Source organism: Peromyscus eremicus, chromosome 11, assembly GCF_949786415.1.
Source record: "Peromyscus eremicus chromosome 11, PerEre_H2_v1, whole genome shotgun sequence".
Classification (NCBI taxonomy): Eukaryota; Metazoa; Chordata; class Mammalia; order Rodentia; family Cricetidae; genus Peromyscus; species Peromyscus eremicus.
Window position 1 is genome coordinate 26,857,649 of NC_081427.1, and position 19,468 is coordinate 26,877,116.

At 42.5% G+C, this 19,468-nt stretch overlaps 1 non-coding gene across 1 annotated transcript; it reads left to right on the forward strand.

The window, feature by feature from the left end:
• Positions 1-833: 833 nt before the first annotated feature.
• On the forward strand, positions 834-906 carry Trnan-auu (transfer RNA asparagine (anticodon AUU)). The gene has a single exon. It is a non-coding gene; the product is annotated as a tRNA-Asn (tRNA).
• Positions 907-19,468: the final 18,562 nt, after the last annotated feature.

Genomic DNA, 19,468 nt, shown 5'->3' on the forward strand with positions numbered 1-19,468 from the left:
ATATCAAAGCTCCATGTTTAACATAAACAGTTTCCAATGAACTATTAGAAAATTTATTCTTTTTTAAAAGTTACTTTTATGCATATGAGTGTTTTGCCTGCCTGTATATCTGTGTATGGTATGAGTGCAATGCCCATGGAGGATGTGGATCTCCTGAAACTGAAATATGACCAGTTGTTAACTGCCACTTGGGTGCTAGAATTTGAGCCTGGGTTCTCTGAAAGAGCAGCCAGTGCTCATAACCACTGAACCATATCTCTGGCCCAGAAAAATTAATTCTTTAAATTATTCTTTATACTTTCATTCCAAGGTAATGCTTGAGTCATACAGAATAAGTGGATTTTCTTTACTAAAACATCGCCATTCTAATCATTGAAAGAATTTTCCAAGTTAAAACATGTGTACCAAGGTTCATCATCTGGCTTTGGAAATTTGTGAAGAATTAGTTATTCTCTTACTATTGTTTCCAGTTTTTATGTCTCTGGCCTATTAAGTATAAGATTCTGCTATGACAAGATCCATAACATAGAATCCAACTCTAGTTTCCCTTGTTTCAATTAGACAAAGTTGCCCTTCTCATTATATAAGTGTATATACACACTATAAAAAAAACATGTTAATCATTCAAGTGAGCTTGTTAAGAAAATATAAGATATTAACTTTCATCAAATATATTCGTTCCCAGTCCACCTTGAGTCTATGCATATCTTCTATGTCCTCAAAGCCAAACTACTTTAAAAAAATCAATGTAAGATAGCAACATACACATTTACATCATTCACTCCAGTTTTAGGCAGTCTTACCCCAAAGTGGTGAATTGCAAAACTAGCATAGCCCAGCTAGCTCAGTTGGTAGAGCATGAGACTATTAATCTCAGGGTCGCCGGTTCGTGCCCCACGTTGGGCACCAGATATTGGCGGAAGTATTAAGGCAACTCCACATAGTTAAAAGGGGGGGTTTATTTGGGGGTTTACTTACAACAAGTAAAGGTATAGGTTACAGTGTCCAGGAGAGGTGAAGTGCAGTCCAGCGGTATTCTCTGGAGAACTCTGCTCAGTCTACCATCCAACAACCAGGATTACCAGGAACCAAGAGAGCCGGCACATCCAGATCTCAGGTTTTAAGGGCTCCGGTCTTGGCCCCACCTCAGGGGCAGGCCATAGGTAGGCGTGACAGTTACCAGAAGCCTCACTGGGATAGTACTTCCAGGTCAAAGCTGCAATAGCTACCCACTACAGAATGCTCTAGAATATGCTAAATTTTGTTGTTGTTGCACTGTGTGTGTGTGTGTGTGTGTGTGTGTGTGTGTGTGTGTGTGTGTGTATGCATGCTTGTATATGATGTGGGGGAGGATTATGTGGAGACTCTAGGTTTGTGTTGGTATCTCCTTGATTGCTCTCTATCTTATTCACTGAGGCAGGATTTCTCACTTGAATCCAGAGCTCACCAATTTGGCTAGTCTAGCTTGCTTGCTTGTTCCTCTAATCCCTGGTTCTAGTATTAGAGATGGGCTACCATGCCCAGCAGGCATAGTTGTGGGGGTTCTGAACTCTGGTACTTATATTTGTATAGGAAGAATTGTCCTCTGAGCACCTGTTATAATGCTTTTATCTATGTTGCAATCTGTCAGGGTTTTTCCTATGCCCCCAATTTCTGGGTAGCTTTACTCTTGCTTTTACCTTAGTCTACTCCATATCTCTTTTATTAGCATGCCCCCACACTCCTAAAGTCTGCCAGCCTACTGTTCATAACTTCACTGCTTTCACTGAGAATTGCCAGGCAAATCCTTCTAGTAGCTGCTCCTCTGCCTGCCAGATGGGATCTCTGGCTACTTCTGGAAAGATAACCAACCAGCCATGGTATAATTCCAAAGAGGACTGTTCACATTATATCCTATGTAAAGAGTACTCTCAGTGATTTGTTTAGAAGATAATGCATGCATGTGTCTGCTTATACACACAGCTTCTCTCTGCTAGTTGGGGCATTATCTTAAGTATTTCATATTGTGTTCTTGATTGCTCTGACCACCAGGGCTCCTTTTCTTTCTTCCATGAAGCTCCTTGTTTGTCCCTTGGTTAAGATAGTCTTATCTGGTAATCTTGCTTTTGTTTTTAAGTTCTTTGAGGGAGAGTTTTATTCATTTTAGTCAGCTATAACAAGTTGCCATAGACTGGGAGCTTAACCAACAAATTGTCATTTCTCATGTGTGGAATATTCCTCTAAACTGTGAATATATGTTGCTATGATTGGTTTAATAAACAAGCTGACTGGACAATAGCTGAACAGGATAAGGTTAGGCAGGAGAGCCAAATTGAGGATTCTGGGAAGAAGAGTGGAGTCTGTAGTCACCAGCAGACACAGAGAGAAGCAAGATGGGCATGCCATACTGAGAAAAGGTACCAAGCCATGTGGCAAAACATAGATAAGGAATATGGATTAATTTAAATGTAAGAGTTAGCTAGTAACAAGCCTGAGCTATTGGCCAATCATTTACAATTAATATTAAGACTCTGAGTGGTTATTTGAGAGTGGCTGCTGGCAAAGGAAAACTCTGACTATACTCATGTTTCTGAAAGATAATGCATCCACGCCAAGGAAGGTGTCATCAACTCCATATTTGGTAGAAGCTTATTTCTTGATAGCAGACATGTGTCGTCTCAAATGGCAGAGATGGATATATTCTGCACGGTTAGATTTGATTGTAAACTGATGCAATCTAAAATTACCTGAGTGACTCTCTTAATCAGGTTGGTCTGTGGGCATGTCTGTGGAGAATTATGGTGATTGTGTTGACTGAGGTGGCTGCCACCATTCCCTAGGTGGGAGCTCTTGAGCTACAGAGAAATGGAGAAAATGAGTTGATTACAAGCTTGCATGAATGAATCCATCTCTGCTCTTGACTGTGGCTGTGACTAGCTGCTTCATGACCCTGATGCCCTGATTCCCTTGATTTCCCAGACTGTAACTTGAAATTATGACTGAAAAATCAATCATTGTTCTCTTAAATTGCTTTTGTCGGAGTGTTTTGTCATTGCAACTAGTAAGGAAACTAGGACATCTTGTTACTGGGAAAAACAAGGTCACGTTAGGTTCTTAGTCTCATTATATTTTAAAAGAGACTCAAAATGAAGCTTGGGAACAATTTTATTAGAGTTTGAGGGGAAACATCGGGGCGAGTGGTGGTTGAAAAGGCTTTGGTGCCTCTAAAGTTCTGTTGTCTCTCCAGGGTTGCTTTCCTGTGAATCGCTTCCTTAACATTTCCCACTGTGCCTCTGAAGACTTTCTCCTTTTCAATAAGTGAACTATTGAGGGAGGATTGTATCTTCAGTGAACTTTTGGTGAAATTTTGATTCACCCTAATCTTTCACAACAAAACTTAAAGTTGAATGCCAGCCATGCCTCTTCGTAGAAGACCCATTGGTGAGCCCTCCAGAAGCCATCTCCAAGACAGCCTTTGGATAACATCTCTCATTGCACTGTTCTCTCTTTCTCTGTCTCTCTCTTTCTCTCTCTCTCTCTCTGCCCCTTGACCATCTCTAAGATACATTTTGTTTGTTTCTTTTTGTCCCGCTCCTTGTACTAAGGACTGAACCCAGGGCCTGCCACATGCTAGGCAATGGCCCTGCTAAGGCACGTATTCCCAACCTTTTCTCCTTCCTGTTTTGGTTTTTGTTTTTGTTTTCTTTTGTTTGGAGACAATCTCATTGACTTGCTAGGCAGGCCTTGAACTTAACATTCTTGTACATGCTCCAAAGTAGCTGAGGTTACAGTCCTATATCTCCAAAACAGACTTCTGGGCTCTTTTTTTTTTTTTTTTAATTTTCAGTAAGGCTAAGAAATTCAGAAACCCATAGGCTCTTCTGCAACCTAACCACTGTGAGTAAAATGCTTTCCTGAATGGCCATTTGATCCAAGTCTCTACCCTTAAGCCCTTAAGCATGAAACAATTTGAAATTATACTCATTTGTTGTTCGAAGATTAAGTCAGATTCTTGAGGTAGGGCTGCTCAACTGATTAAAGAGAGGCCAGAGGAAGTGCATATCTCTCTCTCTCTCTCTTTCTCTCTCTCTCTCTCTCTCTCTCTCTCACACACACACACACACACACACACACACACACACACACACACACAGCCTGACTACAAGACGGGTGGAGATGAGATGTTCAATTGGCAATCCTCTGGGACTAGTTTTACTTACCATGAGATAATGAGCCCTAAGATGCTCGGTTCTCTTAATCTGAGTGGGCCGGCTTTTTATGCGGTCTAATCAGGAAAACGGGAAATGAGCTAATGCAACACTAAGTCACCCAAAGCCTCAGAGTCTTAGGTTTCTGAGTCATCTGTACAATACTTTCCTCCACCTCACCGGAAGGCAGCAAACAGAGAAAGAAAAGGAGCCTTGGGTTCCTGGGACTGCCATAGCTAAGTACCACAGATCTGGTGGCTTAAAAAAAACAAAGTGACTCTCTTATACTTCTAGGGCCAAAGTTAAGATGTCAGCAGGGCTGGTTCCCTCTGGGGGTCTGAGGAAGAATCAGCTCTCTTTGCTTGTGGTTTGCCGCAACCCTCAGCATTCCCGAACATCACTCCCAATCCCTGCCCCCACCTCCACGTGGCCTCCCCTGTATGTCCATATTTCCATCTCATAATGACACACATCTTATTAGGGCTTGTCCTAGTACCGTAGGACCTGGTATGTCTCCATCTCAACTAATTACATCAGCCAGGACCATTTCCCAATAGACCATCTATTCTTTCTGACGTTTTAGGTGGGTATGAATCAAAGAGCGCATAGTCCAGTCCAGTCCAGTCCCGAAGAGGCAAAGGGGTGCAGGCAAGGTTTGAGGAACCACAGAAGGCCTCCTCCTTCTTCCTCATCTTCTGTGCTTGTCTTGAATGTACAAGACAGCGTGATGGTTTAGGCTGTGGACTCCCAGACTCAGTATCTACCTCTGTGTGCATGTCATAGCCCTGCTTCTGACCTCTGTGGGGTTCTATTCCTGACTGGCTTCCATTTTTCTACTTATAAAATGAAGATAATGCTAGCTCTTACTTCAAAGACTTAGGACTATCATGGGCATTAACCAATGTGGAGTGCTTGGAACCATTCCCGGCACTTTTTTTTGTTGTTGTTGTTTTTTTTTGTTTTTTGAGACAGGGTTTCTCTGTGTAGCTTTGCACCTTTCTTGGAACTCACTCTATAGCCCAGGCTGGCCTCAGAGATCCATGTGGCTCTGACTCCCGAGCGCTGGGTTTAAAGGTGTGTGCCACCACCGCCCGGCTCTGGCACATGATTTTGTGTCCAATAAATGTTACCAGCTGCTTGTATTTTCTAAATACTTTTTGCTTACAGAAGTCATCGGAGGGACTTGGGTCAAAAAATGACATTTGCAAAGTTCTGATTGGGGATCTAACTAGGGAGACTTTAACAAGGTAAGTGGCAATACAAATCTGTGGATGTTAATGCTGCGGGGTGGTGGCTCTTCTGGTAATTGCATGGTGGTAATTAAAAAGGATGACAGTTGATGTATTAACAATCCACCTTCTAGGGATAGATGCCAGTGAGGTGTTTCCACAGGGAGCAATCATTTTGGCATTTGTATGAAAGTCGCAATTTAGTGACTTCCCACCCCCACCCTACACACACACACACACACACACACACACACACTTACACTTTCTTTAAATTGTCTCAGTTTTTCAGGTGCTCTCAGGGAACAAATAGCACCAGTCTCATTCTTAAAACTGTGGGGAAATGAGACCCAAAGATCATAAAAAGAGATTACTCCTGGGTCATCTAGCAGATCCCAGACTCAAATCTAGCTCTCCTTATTTTGTGCCAAAACACTGGGAAGAACCGTCATAGGGTTCCAAGAGAGTTGTACCTCTTGACGGTGGCAGCAAATGGATGAATATGATTCTGTGCCTCTGGTCACATCTCCTCTTGGCTTTTAAAAGCACTTTGGAGGACTGGGGGGGATGGCTCAGGAGGTAAGAGCGCTTGCTACGCATGCACAAAGACCTGACTTGGAAGCTCCTAAGCCCAAGTGAGAAGACAGGCAGAATCTGGGGGCTTGTTGGCCAGCCAGCCTAGCTGAAATGGCAAGCTTCCGGTTCAAGAGAGACCTTGTCTCAAAGAAATAAGGCATCAAGCCATAGAGGAAGACATTCAACATCTCCTGGTCTCTGAATGTGTGCATGTACCATACACATAACACATACACACACACCACACCATACCACACACACACACACACACACACAGAGCAGTTTTGAAACTGCTGAATCTATGAAAAATCTATGAAAAATAACTTTCAGGAGGTTATATCTAGAACACAGGAAGCATATATGGTATCTTAGACATATGCTTAGACAGTACAGCTTCCAGAGCTTTCATTTGAAATTACCTCTTTAAAATTGTTTTCAAAATTATATAATAACATGAAGAATTTAAGATGAAGGTATGTTGTAAAAAATTGTACAAAGTGAATATGATTGTAATTAGGTTGAGTATAATGTAAACGTTATTAAATTTTTAAGGTCAAAATAAAATACCCTGAGATAGAATTAGTGCTTGATTCTCTACAATATGTTCTTAAGCATTGATCTATTCTTAGTAATATTTACCGAAAGAAGTAACTTAAAATAAAACTTTGTTTTATCCTTTTACTAAATGGGCATTTGACAGTTATAATTGGATTTTAGTTTTGTGTGTTTTCCCACTGGACAAAGCCTTTACTGTTTGAATAGTCAGTCATTGTTTTAACCATAGGAAAAATTCAGTTTTGAGAGTCAATCCTATTTAGAATGTTCTTACTGTTACATAGTGATTGTGAAAACTTGTTTTAATGGAAAAATATTTAAACATGTTTATAAAATCTAGTCTATAACCAAATACTATAGTAATACATAATATTTAAAGGATGTTTAACTATGATAAATAAAATTCTAAATTAGCTACAGAGTCTTCCTCAAGGGATAATGAAAACCAGATGATTCAATCAACTAGACAGGAACGACATTACATCAAAGAATCCATTTTGATTAAAAGTTCAGGACCATATCCAGACACTTCTCATTCACTCCTGGCCTATAAAACTCAGGGCAGTGAGCTTGCTCATATCATTGGAGAGCACATTCCTGTGGACTTTGAAAATTCTGGCTGGTACTCATCTCCAGCTCCCCTGGCATTCAAGTACCCTGAGCAACTAAACTTTTCTCTCATATTTAATGTTTACTCGATACTTTTATAATTAGACTTTTAAAAATTGTCTATGATATTTAATTCCATCTGGTATATTTCTAAGTGATAAAATAATACTAACCTTGGTTTTAATGGAAAGAAAGAAAAAAAAGAAGGAAGGAAAGAAAGAAAGAATGAAGGGAAGGAAGGAAGCTTTCAACCTAAATTTGGCTGCTCTTGTTACTGAGTAAAAGGTAGCTGTCATTTAAAAATAAAATGCTAAGTGCATGCTGGCAGAGAGAAGAGGTATTGCCAATCACTTTACCCGCCTTTATATCATGGAGGCTCCCTTGAAAAATAAATATAGATCCAGCTGGGATCTCCCGATCCCCCAAGCTCTCTTTCCCTCGACCCTCGCCCTTCACTACCCCCACTCATGTCCAGGCTTTCATGTAGATCTCATTCCATTTCTCTGTCATTGGGCGATCCCCGTGTCTTTCTTAGGGTCCTGTTTTCCAGGTAGCCTCCCTGGTGATGTGAGTAGCAGTCCAGTCATCCTTGTTCCACATCTAGTATCCTGCTATGAGTGAGTACATACCATGTTTGTCTTTCTGAGTCTGGGTTACCTCACTCAGGATGATTTTTTCTAGATCCATCCATTTGTCTGCAAACCTCATGATGTCATTGTTTTTCTCTGCTGAGTAGTATTCCATTGTGTATATGTACCACATTTTGTTTATCCATTCTTCAGTTGAAGGGCATCTAGGTTGTTTCCATGTTCTGGCTATTACAAACAATGCTGATATGAACATAACTGAATAAGTGCTATTGTGGTGTGGTTGAGCATTCCTTGGGTATATGCCCAAGAGTGGTATAGCTGGATCTTGGGGGAGATGGATTCCCAATTTTCTAAGAAAGCGCCATATTGATTTCCAAAGTGGTTGTAACAAGCTTGCATTCCCACCAGCAGTGGAGGAGAGTTCCCCTAGCTCCCCATCCTCTCCAGCATAAGGTGTCTTCAGTGTTTTTGATCTTAGCCATTCTGACAGGCGTAATGTGGTATCTCAGAGTTGTTTTGATTTGCATTTCCCTGATGATTAGGGATGTTGAGCAATTCCTTAAATGTCTTTCAGCCATTTGAGTTTCCTCTGTTGAGAATTCTCTGTTTAGTTCTATAGCCCATTTCTTAATTGGACTGTTGGGCATTTTGATGTCTAATTTCTTGAGTTCCTTATATATTCTGGATATCAGTCCTCTGTCAGATGTGGGGTTGGTGAAGATCTTTTCCCATTCTGTAGGCTGTCGCTTTGCCTTGTTGACCATATCCTTTGCTCTACAAAAGCTTCTCAGTTTCAAGAGGTCCCATTGATTGATTGTTTCTCTCAGTGTCTGTGCTACTGGTGTTCTATTTAGGAAGTGGTCTCCTATGCCAATGAGTTCAAGACTACTTCCTACCTTCTCTTCTAGCAGGTTCAGAGTAGCTGGATTTATGTTGAGGTCCTTGATCCACTTGGACTTAAGTTTTGTGCACGGTGATAGATATGGATCTATTTGCAGCCTTCTACATGTTGATATCCAGTTTTGCCAGCACCATTTGTTGAAGATGCTTTCTTTGCACTTTTGGCTTCTTTGTCAAAAATTATATGTTCATAGGTGTGCGGATTAATGTCAGGGTCTTCAATTCGATTCCATTGGTCCACATGTCGGTTTTTATGCCAGTACCAAGCTGTTTTTATTACTGTAGCTCTATAGTACAGCTTGAAGTCAGGGATCGTGATGCCTCCAGAGGTTGTGTTATTGTACAGGATTCTTTTGGCTATCCTGGGTTTTTTGTTTTTCCATATGAAGTTGAGTACTATTCTTTCCAGGTCTGTGAAGAATTGTGTTGGTATTTTGATGGGGATTGCATTGAATCTGTGGATTGCTTTTGGTAAGATTGCCATTTTTACTATGTTAGTTCTGCCTATCCATGAGCATGGGAGATCTTTCGACCTCATCACTCTCTCAAGAAACTCTTTCTGTAGGCTTAAAACATTTTTTAAATAATATTTGGGCTTCACCAAAATGCCAGGAGTTCTGAAACAAATTAAAAACATTGCTCCCTTCCCCACTAAGCAAGTGAGCAAATTCTTGATCCTCTTTGCCCATCAATCATATGTCTTTCTCCAACTTTCATTGTACTCCTTTTTTCCTAATCTTTATGGTCTTTAAGCCAGCTTTAAAGGTAAAAAGCTTCCACTGTTTATTTAAAAGAGGGTTGCTATACAAAGATAAGATATACACACTAACCCTGATTACATCAATTCAAGTTCCTGCTGCTTCAGTTAATTGATATATGTACAACATTTTTCTTTATGTATAATAAATAATTATATATACTTATTAAATAAAGAATTCAATCATAATAAATATCTTTTAAGACAGGCATAGTAGAACATGCCTGTAATCCCAGCAGGACACATGAGGAAAAAGATGATGCCTTCCACTCTTCCAGATGGTTGGCCCCACCCCTCCTCTTCAGCCATGGAAGATGCACAGCCTGATGAGCCTTTTTGGCAAAAGGTTGACCTGTCTACATCCATTGTGGTTGGACATGACTCCAGTAAGAACCCCTTCAGTGGTTCTTCTACACATTGCATAGATTCTTCAGTCCTCTTTGAGAGCTTCTGTAGTTTAGTGAATTCATGAGCCATGGGAACATATTAATAAACCTTAAGTAATGATTTTTACTAAACTTGTACAAGAAACTCTGTGGAACCTTTCTGCCTAAGCTTAGTGTCTACAGAAACTTGCAAAAATTTTCCCTAGATTGCTTATGTCACTTAAAAGGTTCTAGGAAAGTGTTCTCTTTTTCACTGAGTTGGTCCACTTAAATTTGAGGTTTGGAGAAGGGGCAATTAGCAGAATTTTACTAACAACAAATGGATTTTTACCATTTCCTTGTATTCTAATTGCTGGCAAAAAATAAAAGGGGGGGGAATCTCACAAAACCAGTACTTATAGCAGCCCATAAGACTTTATTTTTTACTGTTTTTTCAAGACAGTCTCTTTACATAGCCTGGAGCTCACCATGTAGAAGAGGCTATCCTCAAACTCACAGAGATCTGCTTGCTTCTGCCTCCTAAGTGCTGAGATTAAAGGTGTGTGCCACCTTGCCTGGATCCCACAAAACATTTTATAAAACAACAAAAAGCAGGTATTTCTTTAACAATTGGTAGTTGCAGGTAGCATTTACTAATATCACTACTTTAATGTAATTAATAGACCTGTTTTTAGAATTTCACTGTTTAATTGTACTAGTGAAGAATCACATGTACGCTTCATCATACATTCATTTGTAAGCAATTTGATAATGATCCTAGGATATAATAGTAGGCTGATTTGTAACCACATGCATTTACTTTACGAAGCCCCAAACATTATTCTGAGATAGAGTCTTTTGGAGTCAGTGGGCAGGTAGGACTTCATAGCACAAATCAAGCTAGGAAGCATAGAGCAAGGATATAAATTCGTGGTCACCCTCCCTGTAGTCCTCTGTTCTCATCTTCATCTCCACCTCCTGTTTGTCCTTCTCTCATCACCCCCACGGCCTTGTCTTGCTTCCATTTCTGATAACCCCTCTGTTACGATGTAAAGTTACTGGGCCGGGTGTTAGGCTAACAGGTAGTGGACTTCTCCTGGCTAATCCTTATCAAACCCATTGGATTCAGAGATGTGTAAGGCATAGCTTGGGTCGCATCTGGGAGGTCACTTCCGGTAACTAAGAGCCAATCCACTCTGGGTAGGTGCAGCACCATGCCGTGAGCTGGGAACTTGATCTGGATACAAAGGTTAAAAGAGGAGAAAGCAGAAGCAACCAAAAATGCCAGCAGTCCGTGCTCTCTGCTGCCTTCTCTGCCAAGATGGGAGGTGTCTTCAGGCATATACTCCTACGGCAGCGAGCTCCACTATGCCTCGGGCACTGTGATGAACTGTTCCCTCTTAAACTATAAATCAAAAACAAATCCTTCCCTCGCGTTTCTTCTGTGGGTATTTTGCCACTGCAATGAGAAAAGTGATGAGTACACGTTCCTAAAACGCCAGTAAAAAGCCTATGTACTTTGTGATGTCCTTGGGAAATAGGGCCATTCACAATGGTGTCTGAATGTTAACTTGGGGTTCCACAGTCCCCAAAACACCAGCTAAGCACAAAAGAAAGATGCTCTGAGGGAGGGGCAGGAGCAGTGGGTTCATTTGAGGGCAGCAATCAGCTCCTCCTCCCCAAACCCTGTGAGCTACTCTCTGCCGGGCTGGGAGGCCTGTGTCCACTTAAACCAGCCACAGAGTTTCTTCATCTCGTTCCTTAATTGCCACATAAATGCACCATCCTGGAGCTGAGCACGTGTGGGAGGCTTTTCAATTAACTTTCAGCATGAGTTCACTGGACCATTGGTTTTTTAAATGATACCTTATCAAACCAAAAAAGTTAATTCAGCACCAAAAAAAAAAAAGAGGCCCTTGTGTTCAAAGAGCAACTGGCTCCTCGAGAGGGCAAGTTTGGCTCACAGAGCTGTAATTTAAGCCCTTAAATCTTGCTTCCTAGTTTGTCTTTTGTTTTTCCTCTTCTCTCTTTTCTGTACACCCTTCACTGACTCTCTTTGAAATCTCTTTGAAATTTTGAGGGAGGTCTAGAACCGGACTTGGTGGACTAGAGAACAGAGACAGATTAACTCACATGCCCAAGGACATAAGACATAACTAAAATGCCCATGTGCTTCGGGTATTTTGAGTAGCATCTGCTACTGCTTAGGACTGGAGGAGGGACTCTGTTCTGATTATGAGAGTGAGAGGCCTGGTGTCTTGAACCCATATGTGTCTTGGGGTGGTGCTGCCTTTGGCGGAAGTGACCTGTTGCCTGAAGACCAGCAGATCCAACTGACCAGCTCACATTTTATTACAGAGTGGGATCTGATGTGAACTGATAGGCAATGCTGGTCAGGAGCTGTAGGCTGCTGTGCAGTTTGTATGAGGAGGGCAAAGCTCAGACTTTGGAGTAGAGGAAGGTGAATCCTGTTCCTTCTGAGCCTTTACATATTTATTAAGGTAAGGACAATATCCACAGCTCATGTACATCGTGTAGTTGTTATGGTTCATCAAAAACAATGGCAATGGGGGGAAAGGGTTTATAATAGTAGAATTTCCTGCATCTTTATGATGTTTAAGACAAATACATTCTTTGTATTTGGCAAACTCATTATAAAAACACAGCATTCTCCATGGTTTCTCATAGACTACTCGTCTATGACAACCAAATTTGTAAGGCACACAAAAATCACAGAATAAGGAGTTAGCCAAGTTGGTAAAGGGCTTGCTGTGTAGCTGTGAGGACCTGAGTTCAATCCCCAGAACCTACTTTCAAAAGTCAGATGTGTGGTGCATGCTTGCAATTCCAGTGCTAGGGAGGTGGAGACAGACAGATCCCTGGGACTTGCTCACCAGCCAGCCTAGCCTATACTCTGGGCCAATGAGACCCCTTGTCTCAAGAAACCAAGTGGAAGGAACCTGAAGAACAATACCAAAGGCTGACTTCTAACTTCATATGAGACCAAAGAGAGAGTTATATGGGAAGTTAGGAGGGAGGAGAAGGAATGGAGAAATGATGTAATATATAATAATCTCAGAAAATAAAAGAAATAATTAAACAAAACCCCAAAACAACTAAAGGGAGGAAGGGCTTACTTTGGCTCTCAGTTTGAGGGGAGAATCCCTCATGGGACAAGATGCAACAGCGGACCATGAAGCAACTGGTCTTATTGTATCAGCAGTCAGAAAACAGTATGGAACTTCACCCCATGAAATGTTACTGCTTACAGTTATGGGGGCTCCCACCTCCCCGAACCCAATCTAGAAACTTCCTCCCAAACAGGCCCCAAATTTTGTCTTCTTAGGTGATTCTCAATCCTGTGAAGTTGGCAATCAATATTAACCACCCCACCATGGTATCCTAAAAAAAAAATAGACAGGATTTACCGTGACTTTTAGATTCTAACCAAAAGACTTCTCAGGTAGAGGTCAATTAGAGTCAGATTGTTTTAAAACTTAACCAGGCTTCTAAATAAGAGATAAAGTCGTGTGGGCCCATTGTGTGTTCTTAAAGAGTGGAGTAATTTAATGTATCATTTAGAAGAGCCTTGGCAACAGTGGGTGAGCCAGCTGGACTGAAGGAAGCAGAAACAGCAGGAACAGAAGTTATATCGGCTCCAGTATTACACAGTCAAAGAGCTTTCTCTTTCTTGTCTGAGAGCTGAGCCAGCCTGAATATTTCTGTTTCTAACCCCTTCATCATAGCATCCTGAGGTTTTCAATAAAGTACCCATCCACACTGACCTCAGACCAGAAGGAATCCATGACTTTCCGTGGCCTCCCTATCTCCTTTAGGACTCTCTTCACATGGACAAAATGAGACACCCCCCCCTTGGCCTCTGACTAGGTCACCCACTCCCAGAGGACTTGTGTTCCTAAAAGCAGTCTGTGTTCACACAGTGGGGTCTGCAATCCATGAAACCTGCTGGGTGGCTTCCCTCAGGGGGTGCTTTTCTAACAGCATCTTCATGACTAAGCTTCTTCTCTCTCCCATGCTGCTTAGTTAGCTGGAGGGGAGGACCAGATCTGTGAAACAGGAATGGCCTGAGACACGGGAGAGGCTGTGCACCTCTGTCTGGGGTAGGCATCAGCTGTGGACCTTACAAAGGGAAAAGGATCGGGGGAGGGAGGGTTAGGACTAGATGTCCCTCCTAACTGGAACCCCTTATTGCCCTTAAGAGCCCTTTCTTCCTCATGAAAGCCTTTCCTGGGAACCCCTGGCTTTCTAAAGGTTGGCTGACTAAGCCCAGTGTCTTGAATCTTCACAGCTCATCTTTCATCACAGCTAACAGTAAAATCACCAGTTAAGCTGTGGCCTCTGGGCACTTACTTCCCTGAGCCATTATCCAGTCAACAGGTTGTAGGCTTCTGAGTAGTCCCTGCATTGACTGGTGGAGCTTTACAAGCCTTTACCAAACATTTGCAGACTATTTGTACTGTAAGAGCCTTGGGATGGGAGTGGGAGACGATACAGGTTATCTAAAGGTAAGTACCATTAAATGGAACCTTGACCCGTGAGGGCTCAGGTACCAAAAAAAACAAAGACCAGACAGATGAATCAGGATGGTCTGGGAAGTTCTCTCATGAAGAATTCAGTCTGGGACTGTCTTCCTTCCTCTCTGTACCTTCCAGTGAATAGCATGAGATTTGGAGAAGAATGTAAGGAATGCAGACTCAGAGCCAGACAGGGCAGAATTTTCCTCTCCTCTCAAAGCCATGTTGCGTAGGGAACATCCTAACTCTCTTTTTCCCCAAAGGAGTCCCTAGACACCACTCATCTCTACACTCTAAGAAGCCCACCGCTTGCCATCATGGGAGAAAAGGTTTACTGTGGCTCAATCCAGAGTTTCTTTTCCCATGGCTGGGAGATTATCATGAGTCCATTAGCCACTCTTTATCACTACCCTTGTTTGTTTTGAAGTTACAGAGTTCTTTTTAGGATTCTGAAGGCGTTCCATTTCATTCTTCAAGAAGGTCTTGGACTAAAGGGTAAACTGTGTGACTCACTGGGCTACACTACAGCTTCAAGGATGAGATTCTTGTTGTTGTTTTGTTTTGTTTTGCTTTGTTTTTGATTTTGGTTTTTCTTTTAAATTTTGGTTTTTTTTTTTGTTTTTTTTTTTTTTTGGTTGCGTGGGTAGAGGGTGGAATCAAGAGGATGGGGAGATAAGTGGGATCAGGATGCATGATAGGAAATCCACAGAGAATCAGTAGAAGTTGAGAAAATAAATGAATAAATAAATAAATAAGGTCTTATTTGGTGCTTGGTAAGTGGGGTATGTGTGTGTGTGTGTGTGTGTGTGTGTGTGTGTGTGTGTGCTTGTGCATGCTTGTACATGTGGAGGCCAGAGGTCAAAGTCCATCTCTCCTCTTAAAAAAAAACCTTAGTTTTTTAGACAAGTTTTCTTTTTTGCTTGTTGTTTTATTCTCTGTGCATTTCATACAGGCATGTAATGTGTTTGAGTTGAGTCCACTCACCCATTCCCTTCCCTCCAAATCCTCCTCTGACCTCCCCCATGATTCACTCTGAGTTTCATGTATTTGTTTTCTGTAAGCTCACTGAGTCTGCTTAGGGCTGCTAACATAGAGCATCTCCTGGAGCATGGGCAGCCTCTCAGAAGCCGTACCCCTGAAGAAAACTAACTTTCTCTTCCCCACCAGCCACAAGAGTCAAGAGCTCCTCAGTTAAGGGTGGGACTTCATGCCTATATCCCCACTCCATGCTGGGATTTTATCTGATTTGATCTTGTGCAGATATTCTACATACGGTCATAGCCCTCTAAGTTCGTATGTGCAGCTGCCCTGTGGTACCTGGAAAACAGTTACCACAGTCTCTTCCTCTGCCTCTCAGTTTTTCTGCCTATCTTCTCCACAATGATCCCTGAACCTTGGGAGGAGAGGGTATGATATAGATGTCCCATTTAGGACTGAGGATTCTCTTATCCTCTGCACATTAAGCAGTTGGGGGTCTCTGTGTTAATCACTATCTGCTGCAAAAAGCAGCTTCTCTGGTGAGGTTTGAGAGATGCACTAATCTGTAGGTATAAAGAGAAATCTTTGGGAATTGGTTTAATACTGTGCCCATTTTACAGAATAATAGTGGGTTCTCCCAGAGGATTTATGACATACCTATCTATAGGTTCTTAGCCTCATTAATAGTACCAACAGTGAGTTCCATCTTGTGAAGCTGAACCTTAAATCCAATCAGAAAGTACTTGGGTACTCCCATGACTTTCATGCTACTCTTGCATGAGTGGACATATTTTACCTGACCAGTCATGATTGCAGCTCAGAGTTCAAAGCTGGGTAAGACTGATGATCATTCCCCCATACCCACACCCCATAGCGTTTATAGCTCCTTCCAACATTGTGAAACCTAACCAATAGGGATGAAGCTTCCAGATCGGTACCAGCTTGATTTCTTGTTCTTCGGCATAAATGTGTTTTCAGCAATAAGGTATTACTATCGTGCCCTGGAGGGCAATCAAAAGATATGTAATGCTCAGTAGCCTATAATGTTTAGGAGGAGGGGTCCAAGGGACCACCCTGACCAATAATTTCAAATGATGTAACCCATACCTTGCAACAGGCAACCTTAGTCATTAGGAAAATGAAAATTAAACTCAGGGTGACTAGGGCTAGAAACAATCTACAGCTTGGGGCTAATCGTATTCATTGTGCTTCTATGGTTCCATTGTCTCCTATTCTGTGCTAAAGTTTGCTCCGCCCCCCCCCTCCTCAGAGGACATTTAGGGTTATAATTGGGTCCACCCGGGACAATTTTCTATCTTGAAATCCTGAGGTTGGTGACGTGTGCAAAGTTTCTTGCTATATAAGGCAACATTCAGAGGTTCCAGGGAACTTTTTAGGACATTATTCAAGCCACCAAAAGAGCTATTGAGAAAGTCTGGTGTGTGTGTATGTGTGTGTGTGGGGGGGGGGCGGGAATGTGTTTTCAAGATATTAGCACTTGAATCTGTGGGCTGAGTAAAGCAGATTGCCATCATCCATGGGGAGGAGGGACCAGTGTCTTCCTGCTGCCCTGGTTATCTAGAATTTTCCTCCCTGTAGCCACTACTTCCAGAACCTCTAGAAAACCGTGGCCCCAGATTCACACCCAGCAACATCACCAGTTCCACCTCCAACCATGTACCCATGAGCCAACATTTTGAGAAGAGAAACGAGAGAGAGAGAAGAGAGGAAAAGGAAAGGGAATTAGTGAAGGGAGGGCCACCTGGAATTTGCTTTGTGTCAACCAGGTTAATATTGTTGGTCACATCTAATCATGGCTTTTGTAATCTTAATCCTTAATTTGACTCAGAATGAGACCTAAGAGATTGTTTTAGATACTGGAGAGGTCCATGAGGAAGAGGTCCTCAGTTACTCACTAAGACAGAAACAACATCAACTCTCTATAGGAATGGGTTCCAATCTGGATATGTAGCTAACAGCGATCAAAAATATTTGGGAGGAAGCACTTCTATACAGGATGTGAACAGACTTTGAATTTTCCCCTAAGCAATGCTGTATAGCTATTTGTATATTATTTGTATTATGTTAGACATATTATAAGTAACCGAAAGGTGACTTGAAGTATATGTGAGCTGTACAGGTTGTATGTGATTAATATGCCATTTTATGTGAGAGTCTTGAGGATCCATGGATTTTGTTATTCACAGTGGGTCCTGGAACCAACACCCCTTGGATTCTGACTATCAGTTTACCAGGAGGTGGGAGCAGCCACTAGCCACTATGTTAAAAAACAGCAGCTTGTAGCTCCTACAAACCCAGAGAGCTGGCCCTGGGTGCACTCTACAAAGACTGGATTTCTTCTCAGTCTGAGGAACTGACTAAAAGCAGAGCAAGGCCTGCAGGAAAACAAGGACAGATGCTCCACTCTCCAAGACCTGCCTGCTCAGCTGTCTCCTCCTCACAGTTCCTGGACCAGAGGAACAGCCTCCAGGCGTTCCCCGGAGAGAAGGCCAGACAATTTTCATCTCTTAGAAACAGGCCTGGCACTCTGGTTGGAATTTAGCATAAACGGGATGGTGTGTCAGGCATCTCCAAGCTCCCATGAAGCGGATAGAGTTATTCTCTACAGCCTTCTCTGCCCTCAGCGGCCCTTCTAGTCCCCAATCTTCCTCCCAAATTTCCCAAACATATAAACCCCAGTGCTGGATGCTCATTTTTGAGATCGTATTAGTGAAAGAAAGTAAATAAAAATTTGAAAGATAAAACTCATAATATACTAAAGACCAATGGGTGATACATACAGTTTGTGACCTAGGCCCTCTGCATGTATGTTACAGTACTGTAACTTGGTCTTTGTGTTGGGGGTGGGGGGAGGACTCCTAGCAGTGAGAGCAGGGATGTCTCCGACTCTGTTGCCTGCTTTTGGGACCCATCTCTCCTGCCGGATTGCCTCATCCAACCTTGGTGGAGGAGGGGGTGCCTGGTCGCCCTGTAGCTTGACATGCCATGGCTGGCTGATATCCATGGGATGATGGGATGCCCCCCTGTATCTGAAGACAAACAATGGAGAAGGAGTGGACGGAGGGGAAATGGGGGGCAGACTGGGAAGACGGGAGGGAGGGGGAGCTTTGGTATGTAATAAGAAAATAAGAAAATAAACAATTCAGAGGGAAGGAGCTTTTGTAAAGGAGACAATACGTGGCCCTGAAAGATGAGCCAGTTAGACGATGGAGGCAAGGATGGCATGTGGGAGGATTGGAAAAGGTATAAAGGAAAGCTTGTTGAAAGAAGAGCTGCGGGAAGCCCAATTGCACAGAAACTGAGCACTCTGGGAGGCTTCTGATGTCACTGGAGTCTGACCTTGACCTTGAGACAAAGTCTAAACCAAGGTGACCAGAATAAGAACACAGAGCAAAGACGGTAATGCAGCTAATGTGGTCAAAAGAGAGTGAGATATCCACCTGCCTCAGTGTGTTCCCAGCCTCTCAGTCAAGTCAAGTCAGTCAGTCAAGTCTCAGTCTGTCAAGGCGCCGCTGTCCTAGACCTGGAGCCACCCTCCTTTCTGTCTTAGAGCCCCATCACTATACAACACCTCATCAGTTTCAACACACATCCCAAGTCATGTCCCAGTGAATGCCCTTCATCGCTGTCTCTCTAGTGCAGGACCCTATCTTTCTCTTCTGTGTCTCAAAGCAACCTCATGCCTACCCCACCTCCACATTCTTGTCTCCTGCAGGGTATCTTGCACACAGCTGCATGAATCAAACCCGTTCAATTCCCTGCATAAAGTCCTCCCAGGCTTTCCACAGCATCCATTTAGTTCCTCCTTGACCAGAGCCAAATGTCCTCCTTGACCTGCCCCAGCCCTTCCCCCATCTCAAGCCATTCTAGAGATAATGAAGCCTCACACCGAGACGAGTCTGCCTGTCTTACCTTCTGGAAAGCACTCACTATGGAGTCTGCTGGTATATGGTCCAGGAATGAAGTTGTGTGAGATTTCTGAATGCTTGTGAGAAAACTCCAAGAAACCAAGACATGAGTCTTGTGACCTCAGTTTCTTAAAAAACAAACAAACAAAAAAATGCATACCCACACAGAATTGTTCTTGGATTAAGCCCTCACGACCCTCCCAGGTATAGTGGATAGGAGTGAGTTTGCTTCAGATTATTCGGTACAACTGGCTATTGTTA